We start from the raw sequence: 12,844 nt of genomic DNA on the forward strand, positions 1-12,844 counted from the left end.
CCCCCTCTAGCTTCTTTTGTGTATATTTAGGTGTACCAATGGAAAGCATGGACAGGAAGGCATAGGGTATTTTTTTTTTATTGTTTATTAAGTATTAAGTATTGAGTATTAAATTGGGTATTGTGTTTTAAAATCTTGTTACAAACTTTGCAAAAAAATTGTATCTGTATTGATCCAACCTTTTTGCAAAGTTTATAACAATTCTCGGCTCCAGAAGTTTGGTTTGCTTAAACCTAGTACCTATGAAAAGTGATCCAAGGACGGAAAATAAGTGAACCTGTAAAAAAGGCTATGATATGCTTAGGGTCATTAATCTGTGTGGAGAGTAAAGACTGGATCTAATCTGATCCCACAAAAAGGTTCTGAAAACATTACTGCTACCAATAACAAAAATCAGAAGAAAGTACAGTTCATTAAATGTGGGTGAAAATCTTGCTACCCTTTTATATATAACCATACGTCCCTTTTTGTGGCACCTTGTCACTCAGGGATGTACATTTACGTCCGTGGATGACGCGTGGCGCAGGAGCTGTGGCCATGACATCCATGGCGGGTCCTGGCTGCAAGTGATAGCCAGGCACCCGCCGCATCTGCCATGACCTGTGCAGAGCTTGCTGATCATGGCAGTTAACACAATAGGTGCTGCGATCAGGCCGATCACAGCAACTTTAGAGCAAAAAAGGAGAATCTTCCCTATTATCGCACGAATGGTTGATATGACACCAGGAGGCTTCCCTGAAGCCACCTGTGTCATAACTACGGTGAATGATCAGGCTCACTCCTAATGCTGAGCCTGGTCAGCTTTGCTTATTACAGGCACATTACAAAGCAATGCACATCTGCACTGCAATGTAATGTGCCTGTAATGAGACAATTAAATAGTGATGTCCCCATGGTGGGACAGTAAAATAAAGTACAACAGTAAACATAAAACACACACAAATAAAAAAAAAAAAAAGATAAATAAAGTACAAAACAAATTAAAGTGACTCACAAGTGACTCACAAGTGACTCACAAGTGTACCCACAATCTGACCTCCCCCCAAACCATTTGCACCTTCAGATAGCTGCTTTTAATCCAAGATCTGTCCTGCGGTTCGTTCGGCAGGTGATGCAGTTGTTGTCATAAAAAATGACATGACAATGACATGGGCATATTTGTGCCCTAACTTTGCACCACCCCCTCTGTCCCTCCACCCCACCCTCTTCATCATTAGTAATGATACTGGAACATTTACTCCTGTTTAAACATTGCAATGATCCAGCCCATGTGCTGTGGTAACACAGGTGGTGAATAGGAGGCAATCTGCCTGGAGCATTCCTAATGATGAGGAGGGCGGGGAGGAGGGACGGAGGGGTGGTGCAAAGTTAGGGCACAGATACGCTCATAGGGCCGGAGCTGCAATTTTAACCTGCTGAACGGACCGCAGAACAGATCTTGGATTAAAAGCAGCTATCCGAAGGTACAATCGGTTTGGGGGGCTAAGAATGTGGGTACAGAGTCGGATTAAATCCCCACAGCCCACAATGCAATAATAAATGTAGAAACAATAAATAAATAAACAAAATTACAAATATTTAGTTTGGCAGCGTGCGACATAACGCTGGCAATACAATTGTCACATGATTAAACCCACACAGTGACCGCAGGAATTTTTAAATTAGAAAAATGCTAATTTTTTCATTATTTCATGAAAAATTTTTAAGGATATCAGCCAAAATTTACCACCAACCTAAAGTACGATATGTCAGGAGAAAACAATCTCAGAATCGCATTGATAAGTTATAGTATCACAGAGCTGTTACGGCATAAAGTGAGACTAGTCAGATTTAAAAAATGAGCTCTGGTCCTTAAAGGGGTTGGCCACTTTAGAGTAAAATTGCTCAGTGTACAGTATTAATAAATGTAGTCAATATACATACTGACAGCAGCTCCCTGTGTGCCTCATAGAGCTAATATCAGACTCCCCTCCTCCAGGCTGGGCTGCCCTGCTCTGTGGTGTTTTGGTCCATAAGATTGCTTACATGGAGGAGCATGTGACCAGGCCCGCCCCCCAGTGTCCACCACTAAGCCTGTATATGTCTATGGAGAACAGAGTGGACAGGGCAAGGTCACATGCTCCTCCATGTCGGCCATTTTGTGGACTGAAACAAAACAGAGCAGGGCAGCCCAGCCTGGTGAAGGGGAGGCTGATTTTAGCTCTATGAGGTACACAGAGAGCTGCTGTCAGTATATACATTGAGTACACTTACTGATACTTTGTACTGCCCTATTTTACTATAAAGTGGCCAACCCCTTTAAGGCTCTATCTGGCCCGGTCCTGAAGGGGTTAATACTGTATAGCCAACCTATGTATGTAAACGACATCTCCCATCTGAATTGTTAGAAAAATTGCCAAAGGGGAATTGCAAATATGGTTCATGCAATTATTGTTTTCAATTAGAGTGCTCATGTAATATTTTCCTGGGATCAGAAAACATGTAATTTATCAATTACTACATTGGCACAACAGGGTTTAAGAGATTTTCTGAACATGAAAAGGTTCCCCTTGGTTGAGTATGGTAACTATAAAAACATGCAATTTATGATTTATCAGCATATAAATAAGGGGACTTGTAGGTAATGACTAGAGATTAGCAAAGCAGCCGGAAATTCATTTCGCGAGCTTCGCAAAATTTCAGTCACACTTGTAAAGATTCGCAAATCAAATATTAAGGAATTTCATTTAAACAGCCGAAACCATAATAGCTACAATACTGGGACTGTTACAGAAGGAAGATGTTGTTAAAGCATGTTGTTGTTAAAGTGTAAAAAATTGGAAAATCACAATTTAATCAGCCAGTCAGTCATCCAATTTCCGCCATTCCTCTCCTTTCTGTCCCTATTTTGCTCTGTTAGTCTCTCCCTGCTCTGCTGTAACTGCTTGCTGCCATCCTTCTCTCTCCTCCACACACAGCTGACTGGCCACCTCCGTTACCGAACAGCCTTATATAGAGGGGGTGGAGTGGACATCACAGAGGGGCCGGCAGCTGATTGGACGGGCGCTAGGGATTATGGTTAACCCTTTTCTCCTGCCCAGTGACTCTCTAAAAAGCATGGGCGGCGGACATTTAGTTTTTTAGCGAATTTCCTTAACTAATTGGCAGGATCGCAGAATGAAGTGAATTGACAGCATGATTTTGATTTGCCATATTTGCTTTGCGCATCTCTAGCAATGACACTAGTGCTTTGTAGAAGCAGAAAATAACCATGATGTGTACGTTGTGGTTAATTTGAATAAAAGATTAAATCTGCTTTTTGCCACTCTTCATTTCTTTTTTGTGCTCTGTAAAGTCTGATTTGTAGCAATTGCTTTTTTTGCAATTACTCTGAGCATTGCATGGTCGGACACTGGGGTAAATTTACTGAGACACTACTACTACTACTAAGAAGACCTTTAACTGTCTTGAATGTTTTTCACTTGTGACATATCTTTCTTGTGTAAAATGATGGACTTTGAAATTCTTTGGAAATGGCCTTATAAACCCTGCAAGACTTACAGGCATTTCTGATGTTTTTCCACTAGAGATGAGCACATTTATAGTAATAACGAAGCAAACCGTTTTGTTGTCTCTGCAATCGGCTTATCAGCCTGCTGCCTTTTAACTCACTGCCGCTCTGTGCCGCTCTTCCCTGGGTGCTGGGAAACGCTAGAACCAGTCCTGGGAAACTTCTCCCAGTCTCTAAGGACTGGATCCAGCATTTCCCCAGCACCCAGGAGGAGTGGCACTGCAAATTCGCTCATCTCTAGTTTCCACCTTGGCATTGGGTTAATTCACCGGAATGCTCCAGACCAGCAAACTGCAAAAAGTTCTATTTTTAATGAGGTGCTCACATTTGGTGACAACTACAGATGAGTGAGCATGCTCGTCCGAGCTTGGTACTCGATCAAGAATTAGGGTACACGATGGTACTTGTTACTCGGACGAGCATCTCGCGATACTCGAGAAAATCTCATCATCCGTTTCCTGTAAGTTTGGGCGCTATTTCTCAGCAAATAAACATGCAGGAGACTCTTTGGTACATCCGCCGATGACGTGGGACCCATACATGTCGATAGCAGCGATTGGTTGGCCATATCAGATGACCCTGCCATATAAAAAGCGCGGCCGGTAGTGCTCGCTTCATGCAGTGAGAGATCAGGGACAGAGCTGCTGCTGGTCAGGGAGAGTGTCAGAGTAGGATTTAGCCTTCCAGTAGGCAGGGAATATTAGCAATACAAACAAACAGACCTTTTAAAGGATTAACATTTTTTATTAATAGTATTACTACAGACTGCTGGCTGGGACTTGCAGTGCTGCTACCGCGATTTAACCAGCACACTGTGGTGATCGGCTGCTGGCAGAAAGGGGACATTAGGTGTTGCATATAGACCCCTAAGAGGTGCTCAGTGTACTCTTTTTTGATTTTGTGGCTGGTGGTGCTGCTGTACTACATTGTATTGCTGGGATTTGTAGTACACGTGTATAGAACTTCACTGCTCATTGTAAGGGTGTGTAACAGAGTTTATATAGGTGCAGCCACTACCGGATTGTATCCCACAGCCCCCCAAAATTAGTGGGACCACAAGTATTTTTCCTGATTTCTGTATTTCATATGCAAGGTCTATCTAAGTTCACAACTGCTTGAACAGAGTAAAGGTGGTGTCACAGAGTGTGTATAGGTGCAGCTTCTGGCGGATTGTATCCCACAGCCCCCCAAAACTAGTGGGACCACAAGTATTTTTCCTGATTTCTGTATTTCATATGCAAGGTCTATCTAAGTTCACAACTGCTTGCACAGAGTAAAGGGTGTGTCACAGAGTGTGTATAGGTGCAGCCACTACCGGATTGTAGTTGAAGCTGTCAAACCTTACAGTTGCACTTAGATGCTGTGCTCTCCCTGTCCCTGGTGTCTAGTGGGACAGATCTCCCCCCCCAAGATGCGATTGCAGGGGGGAGATCCGTTCTTCTGCCCGTGCCAGGCCTCAGCGTAGCAATGACGCTGATCCCGGCTCGGCAATAGATTGCCGAGCCGGGATCAGTCCATAGCAATGGATCGCCGATCTGATGGATCATTGCTGTGTATATACACAGCATTGATCTCTATGAGAGATCAGTGCTGTGTTTATACAAGTCCCCCAGGGGGACTTCTAGTTTATGTAAAAATAAAAGTAAAAATAAAAGTAAAAATGTTTTTTTATTAATAAAAAAATCTCCTCCCCTAATAAAAGTCCAAATCATCCCCTTTTCCCGTTTTATAAATATAAATAAATAAACAAATAAATAAACATGTTTGGTATCGCCGTGCGCGTCATTGCCCGAACTATTAATTAACCACATTCCTGATCTCGCACGGTAAACGGCGTCAGCGCAAAAAAATTTCAAAGTGCAAAATTGCGCATTTTTGGTCGCATCAAATCCAGAAAAAATTTAATAAAAAACGATCAAAAAGTCGCATATGTGCAATCAAGGTACTGATAGAAAGTACATTTCCTGGCGCAAAAAATGACACCTGAATCAGCCCCATAGACCAAAGGATAAAAGCGCTATAAGCATTGGAAGAGAGCGATTTTAAGGAACATATATTTGTTAACAATGGTTTGAATTTTTAACCGGCCATCAGATAATATAAAAGTTATACATGTTACATATCGTTGTAATCGTAATGACTTGAGGAACATGCATAACAAGTCAGTTTTACCCCAGGGCGAATGGCGTAAATGCAAAACTCCCCGAAATCAAAACAAATTCCTTTTTTATTTCAATTTGACAGCGCAAATGATTTATTTCCAGTTTTGCAGCATATGTTATGGAAAAATAATGCCTGTCATTGCAAATTACAATTGGTTTCGCAAAAAAAAGGGCTCATATGGGTCTCTAGGTGAAAAAATGCAAGGGCTATGGCCTATTAAACATAAAGTGGAAAAGCAAAAGTGAAAATTGGATTTGACCTTAAGGGGTTAATTGTTCTCTGTGTGCTCAATGCCATGCAGTGTCTGGCCTAATTTTTAGGAGGCTCACTTGCTTCCACACTCACTTTTAATGGTTCTCTGTGGGCTCAATGCCATGCAGTGTCTGGCCTAATTTTGGGGGGCTCACTTGCTTCCACACTCACTTTTAATGGTTCTGAGATGGTATTTACCTATTTAAAGACTTTCTAAGGAGCAAATCATTTGTTATTATGTCCTGATAAAGCCAAAAACATTTTCTCATGAGTGTATGTGGATTAGTGGCCTCTGGGGCAACTTCGTTCCCAGGGTCAGTGTATGAATGTGATCACTTTATAGCTGGACACTAAGGGTGTCCTTTATTAAGTCCGGCCTTTTCTGCGCTGAGCTTAAAAATGTCCCCGCAGCACCAACAGTACGCTGATTTATGTAGAAACGCATTGCCTCTAAATAATTCCTGTGCACACCAGTGAGTGCGCCAAGGACACCTACACCAGCTCAGAGCTGGCGTAGGTTTCCTTCTCATTTTTCAGCGAGAATAATGATAAATTAAGCCGACCCAGAGTTCGCACCCCCTATTCCATCCCCTCCACACACACCCCCGCCCCCCTGGTGAACCTTGTGGAAAGTGGCCAAATGCGAATATGTATTCGCAAAACCTCCATTTGGGAATAAATTTGTTCGCATCTGGCCACTTTCCGTCTATAAATACACCTTTTTGGGATCATAAATGCCCCTTGTGACTAAAACAAGTATATCAAAAATATCGAACTTTACGAAAAACTTTATAAAGTAGCTGCCTGTTCAAATTAGGTCAGATACCTTTTCATACATCCTTAAAATGTAGGCTAGAAAAGGTTCAATAAAATGTAACATTAAAGATAGGGATGGTCCGAACCGAGTTCAGTTCGGTTCGGGTTCGTACGATTCCGAACTCTCGGAAATGATTCCCGCTGTCTGCCCGCTCCATGGAGAGGGTGGATACAGCGGGAGGACCGCCTGGAAAACTGGGATATAGCCATAGCCATAGGCTGTATCCCAGTTTTCCAGGCAGTCCTCCCCCTGTATCCACCCACTGCACGGAGCGGGCAGACAGCGGAAATTGAATGCCGAGCGTTCGGGTTCATACGAACCTGAACCTCGGCAGGTTCGGACCATCCCTAATTAAAGAATAAACACATTTGCCCAAATATATTTAATGTAACAAATTGAGGTGAAAAATTTCTTAGAAGCAAGCTTCACATTCTTAAGCCTGTACTAATGAGATTTTATCCTGTTAAGAAGGAAAAAATGGGCAACATAATTAAACAAGCTTAGTCAATGAAAGCAAAAGAAATAAACGTGAAACAAGAAAGCGTACACTACACTCATTTATACATGTAATATAAGGCTATATTCCCACTTCAGGAAAATATCAGGAAATCTTGTTACATAGACTAATTATGATAATAATAATTATTAGCAGCCATTTATTTAAAGGGGTTGGTCACTTTATTGTAAAATACTTCAATGTACAGTATTAGTAACTGTATATACTGACAGCAACTCCCTGTGTACCTCATAGAGCTAAAATCAGGCTCCCCTCCTTCAGGCTGTGCTGTCCTGCTCTGTGGTGAGTCTGTTCTTAAGATGGCCAAACATGGAGGAGCATGTGACCACTGCCTGCTCCCCCTGTGTCTACCCTATGCATATACAGACTCAGTGTTAGACATTTGGGAGTGGGGCATGGTCACATGCTCCTCCATGTCGGCCATCTGTTGGACAGACTCAGGACAGCACAGCCTGGAGGAGGGGAGTCTGATTTTAGCTCTATGAGGTACACAGGGAGCTGCTGTCAGTATATACAGTGAGTACAGTTGCTAATACTGTATACTGAGCAATTTTACTGTAAAGTGGCCAACCCCTTTAACGAGACGACCACCTTTAAACCATATTATTACTTAGTCGGAACATACTGTAGCCTAGCTCTGTAAATGATTGTACACTGTAAGGCTATGTTCACACAACAGTCTTTTGGTCAGTCTTTTTTTAACCACAACTTGAAATGGGTTGAAAACACAGAAGCTGTGAAAATTTGGCTATTATAATTTTGTCTTGTCTTGTCTGGTGCAAACTGCCCACAACAACCAATCACAGGTCCTCTTTCCTTTCACCAGAGCTGGAAGCTCAGCTGTGATTGGTTGCTGTGGGCAGTTTGCACCAGTCTAAATTTTACACCCTTTGATAAATCTCCCCCTATGTGTGAACATAGCCTGACATCTTTTTTGGGACTTCCTAACTAGCAATTTGTCTACAATTTTTTTTTTTTTTAATGAGCCTTTAGAGATGGTTTTCACACTATGTATTTTATCATTAAAAAACAGCCGTTGTTTCAAGTTTGCAATAACGGCCATTGTTTAATGACAGCTGCCAATTACATTGTAGCCTATGGAACCACAGGCTTAGTGTATACACTCTGTATACAGTATGGCCAGGGTTCTCTGCGGTGTACATTTATTGCGCAGAGCCTGTGACAGGCATGTGCCTCTTAGTAAATTTGGCCAGGAAAAAGGGACGGGGCTTTATTTAGGTCCTCATAACTGCCCCGCATGATGATTATTATGTTCTCCAGCAGGGCAGCATTACATAAAACTTTTCCAGATGCTGGATAACCCCTTTAAACCAAACCAAGAACATCTTGGACAAATACCAAGGACCATGTTCTATTCCAAAAGGTCTGTTATAGCGTGGTTTTAGCACAACTGTTTGCTTTTGCCCATCCTACATTGTTGCTCTGGTATCACACAGACCGATGGTCTAGTATGTTTTTAGATTTTATGACTACCTTTATTTTGTAGTAGCCACAAGAGATTTACAGTCCTCAATCCAAGTCATTGGTACCATAACCATCCAGCTTTAACTTGCAGCAATGGCCATATAGCAATAAGATTGAAATGGTAACTGCATCAATTAACTTTATGCTAAGACAGGTTAACAAAGGTAGTAACTAGAGATGAGCGAACTATTCAAAAGTTCGTCCCGACCGGACTTCTGGAATTTTTCGGAAAGTTCGGTTCGACCGAATTTCGGATTTCTTCGGATTTCATAGTTTAAAGCATCTATATGATACGGGGGTAGTGTATTTGGTTGAATTTAGGGCTCTACGTGTCAGTAACATCATTATCTTTTCAATGTCTCAAAGTAATTTTTTTTTAGACTTCAATATTCACCATTACAGGGTCTATGCAGGAAGTTCACCATTACAGGGTCTATGCAGGAAACTCACCATTACAGAGTCTATGCAGGAAACTCACCATTACAGGGTCTATGCAGGAAACTCACCATTACAGGGTCTATGCAGGAAACTCACCATTACAGGGTCTATGCAGGAAACTCACCATTACAGAGTCTATGCAGGAAACTCACCATTACAGGGTCTATGCAGGAAACTCACCATTACAGGGTCTATGCAGGAAACTCACCATTACAGGGTCTATGCAGGAAACTCACCATTACAGGGTCTATGCAGGAAAAGGTCACAAATGCAGTGAAGGAGCAGCAGTAGTCATTGGAGGCCAGTGGAGGTCCAGCAATAGTCATTTGAGGCCAGTACAGGAGCAGCAGTAGCCAACATGGAGGACAGGCAAGAGCAGCAGTAGCCAACATGGAGGCTAGGCAGAAGCAGCAGTAGCCAACATGGAGGCTAGGCAGGAGCAGCAGTAGCCAACTTGGAGGCCAGGTAGGAGCAGCAGTAGCCAACATGGAGGACAGGCAGGATCAGCAGTAGCCAACATGGAGGCCAAGCAGGAGCAACAGAAGCCAACATGGAGGCCAGGCAGGAGCAGCAGTAGCCAACATGAAGGCCAGACAGGAGCAGCAGTAGCCAACATGGAGGGCAGGCAGGAGCAGCAGTAGCCAACATGGAGGACAGGCAGGATCAGCAGTAGCCAACATGGAGGCCAGGAAGAAGCAACAGTAGTCAACATGGAGGCCAGGCAGGATCAGCAGTAGCCAACATGGAGGCCAGACAAGAGCAGCAGTAGCCAACATGGAGGACAGGCAGGATCAGCAGTAGCCAACATGGAGGCCAGGCAGGAGCAACAGAAGCCAACATGGAGGCTAGGCAGGAGCAGCAGTAGCCAACATAAAGGCCAGACAGGAGCAGCAGTAGCCAACATGGAGGGCAGGCAGGAGCAGCAGTAGCCAACATGGAGGACAGGCAGGATCAGCAGTAGCCAACATGGAGGGCAGGCAGGATCAGCAGTAGCAAACATGGAGGCCAGGAAGAAGCAACAGTAGTCAACATGGAGGCCAGGCAGGATCAGCAGTAGCCAACATGGAGGCCAGACAGAAGCAGCAGTAGCCAACATGGAGGATAGGCAAGATCAGCAGTGGCAAACATGGAGGCCAGGAAGATGCAACAGTAGTCAACATGGAGGCCAGGCAGGAGCAGCAGTAGCCAACATGGAGGCCATGCAGGATTAGCAGTAGCCAACATGGAGCACAGGCAGGAGCAACAGTAGTCAACATGGATGCCAGTTAAGGCCCAGCAGTAGTCAACATGGATGCCAGTTAAGGCCCAGCAGTAGCCAACATGGAGGCAAGGGCAGGCACAGCAGTAGTCAACATGGATGCCAGTTAAGGCCCAGAAGTAGTCAACATGGATGCCAGTTAAGGCTGATCAGAAGTCAACATGGATGGCAGTTAAGGCCCAGCAGTAGTCAACATGGATGCCAGTTAAGGTACAGCAGTACCCAACATGGAGGCCAATACAGGAGCAGCAGTAGTAAACATGGAGGCTAGGGAAGGCACAGCAGTAGTCGACATCGATGCCAGTTAAGGCCCAGCAGTAGACAATATGGAGGCCAGTGAAGGCACAGCAGTAGCCAACATGGAGGCCAGTACAGGAGCAGCAGTAGTCAACATGGAGGCAAGGGCAGGCACACCAATAGTCAACATGGATGCCAGTTAAGGCACAGCAGTAGCCAACATGGAGCCAAGGGCAGGAGCAACAGTAGTCAACATGGAGGCCAGGAAAGCACAGCAGTAGTCAACCTGGATGCCAGTTAAGGCCCAGCAGTAGACAAGAAGGAGGCAAGGGCAGGCACACCAGTAGTCAACATGGATGCCAGTTAAGGCCCAGCAGTAGGCAACATGGAGCCAAGGGCAGGAGCAACAGTAGTCAACATGGAGGCCAGGCAGGAGCAACAGTAGCCAACATGGAGGCCAGGCAGGAGCAGCAGTAGCCAACATGGAGGCCAGTACAGGAGCAGCAGTAGTCAACATGGAGGCAAGGGCAGGCACAGCAGTAGTCAACCTTGATGCCAGTTAAGGCCCAGCAGTAGCCAACAAGGAGGCGAAGGCAGGCACACCAGTAGTCAACCTGGATGCCAGTTAAGGCCCAGCAGTAGCCAACAAGGAGGCAAGGGCAGGCACACCAGTACTCAACCTGGATGCCAGTTAAGGCTCAGGAGTAGCCAACATGGAGGCAAGGGCAGGAACAACAGTAGTCAACCTGGATGCCATTTAAGGCCCAGCAGTAGCCAACAAGGAGGCAAGGGCAGGCACAGCAGTAGTCAACATGGATGCCTGAATGGCAGCACAGTCTGTAAATGGAATGAAGACTTTAGAAAGTGTGTAACTATTAGGTTTAAAACATGTGCCATACACGGGGCATGCCTCATACCTCCTCGACGCAGCGCGGAGAGAATGTTGCTCCCATTGTCACTCACCACCGTCCCAACTTTAAGATGGCGTGGAGTCAGCCACGAGAGGATTTCCGTCTCGAACAGGCGGTGCAGCTCTTCCCCTGTGTGTCTCCTTTCACCCAGGCAGGCTAGATGCAGCACAGCATGCTACACCCAAGTAGTACAAGGGAGGAACACTGCCGGTTGAGGAGGTTTTGGACCTACTGGAGGAGGTGGAGGAGGACCGCGACACAGGAACCCTGCTGTGACAATGTGGTGGTGTCATCGCACTTCCCTGGCCAAGTTGCTGGGGGTCCGCCGGCCATATTACATTTACCCACTGAGCAGTAATGGACATATACTGCCCTTGCCGTAATTACAGCTCCAGATGTCTGTGGTTAAATGTACATGTCTGCTCACTGAATGACTCAGCGAGTCAGCAACCTTTTTGCGAACATAGCTATACATGGCCAGGATAGCTGTGTTGGAAAAGTAGTGTCGACTCGGCACCTTCCACCGTGGCTCCACACACGACATCAGTTCACGGAAAGGTGCCGAGTTGACAACTTTAAACGGCAGAGCCTAGAGCACCAGCAACTTGGCCAGGTGGGCGTTCAGCTTGACTGCTGCGGGATTGCTGGGTGCATATATCTGTCTCCGGTATAAAGACTCCATGATGCCAGGTTGCCTACTGCTAGCAACACAGGGGCCACCAGCCGAAGAAGGGAGTGAAGCCACGCTCCCTTTCACAGAGGAGGTCTGACTCTGTGAAAGGTCCCCCTGACTACTGCTGCTTCCTGCTGCTGTTGACCGCGGCTCTGCCTGGGCCTGCTGTGACCCACTATCACCCCGTTTCTCCCAGGCACTTCATAAGGCGCTTCATAAGGGCAGCAATGGTGCTGGTGCCAGGATGGCAGCTCTTGCCTCTTTTAATGCAACAGATGACCACATAGATATCCTCCGGGCACTTTTTAAAAAACTGCCACACAGGCGAGGTGTAGAGGCTTATACCAAATGGATGCGAGGATGGGCAGGCGCTGCTGATACTAGGACCTGCAATGGAGGTTTCCCCAGTGGTCATCTGCTTGTCCTGGCTACGCTTCCAACTTGTTAGTTGACTACTGCTGCCTCTCTGCTTTTTAGTTGTGACGGATCTTCTGGCGGACGGATTCCCATTTGACGAATCCGTCAAATAAGCCAAATCCTGCC

Source organism: Dendropsophus ebraccatus, chromosome 11 (genome assembly GCF_027789765.1).
Source record: "Dendropsophus ebraccatus isolate aDenEbr1 chromosome 11, aDenEbr1.pat, whole genome shotgun sequence".
NCBI classification, from domain to species: domain Eukaryota; kingdom Metazoa; phylum Chordata; class Amphibia; order Anura; family Hylidae; genus Dendropsophus; species Dendropsophus ebraccatus.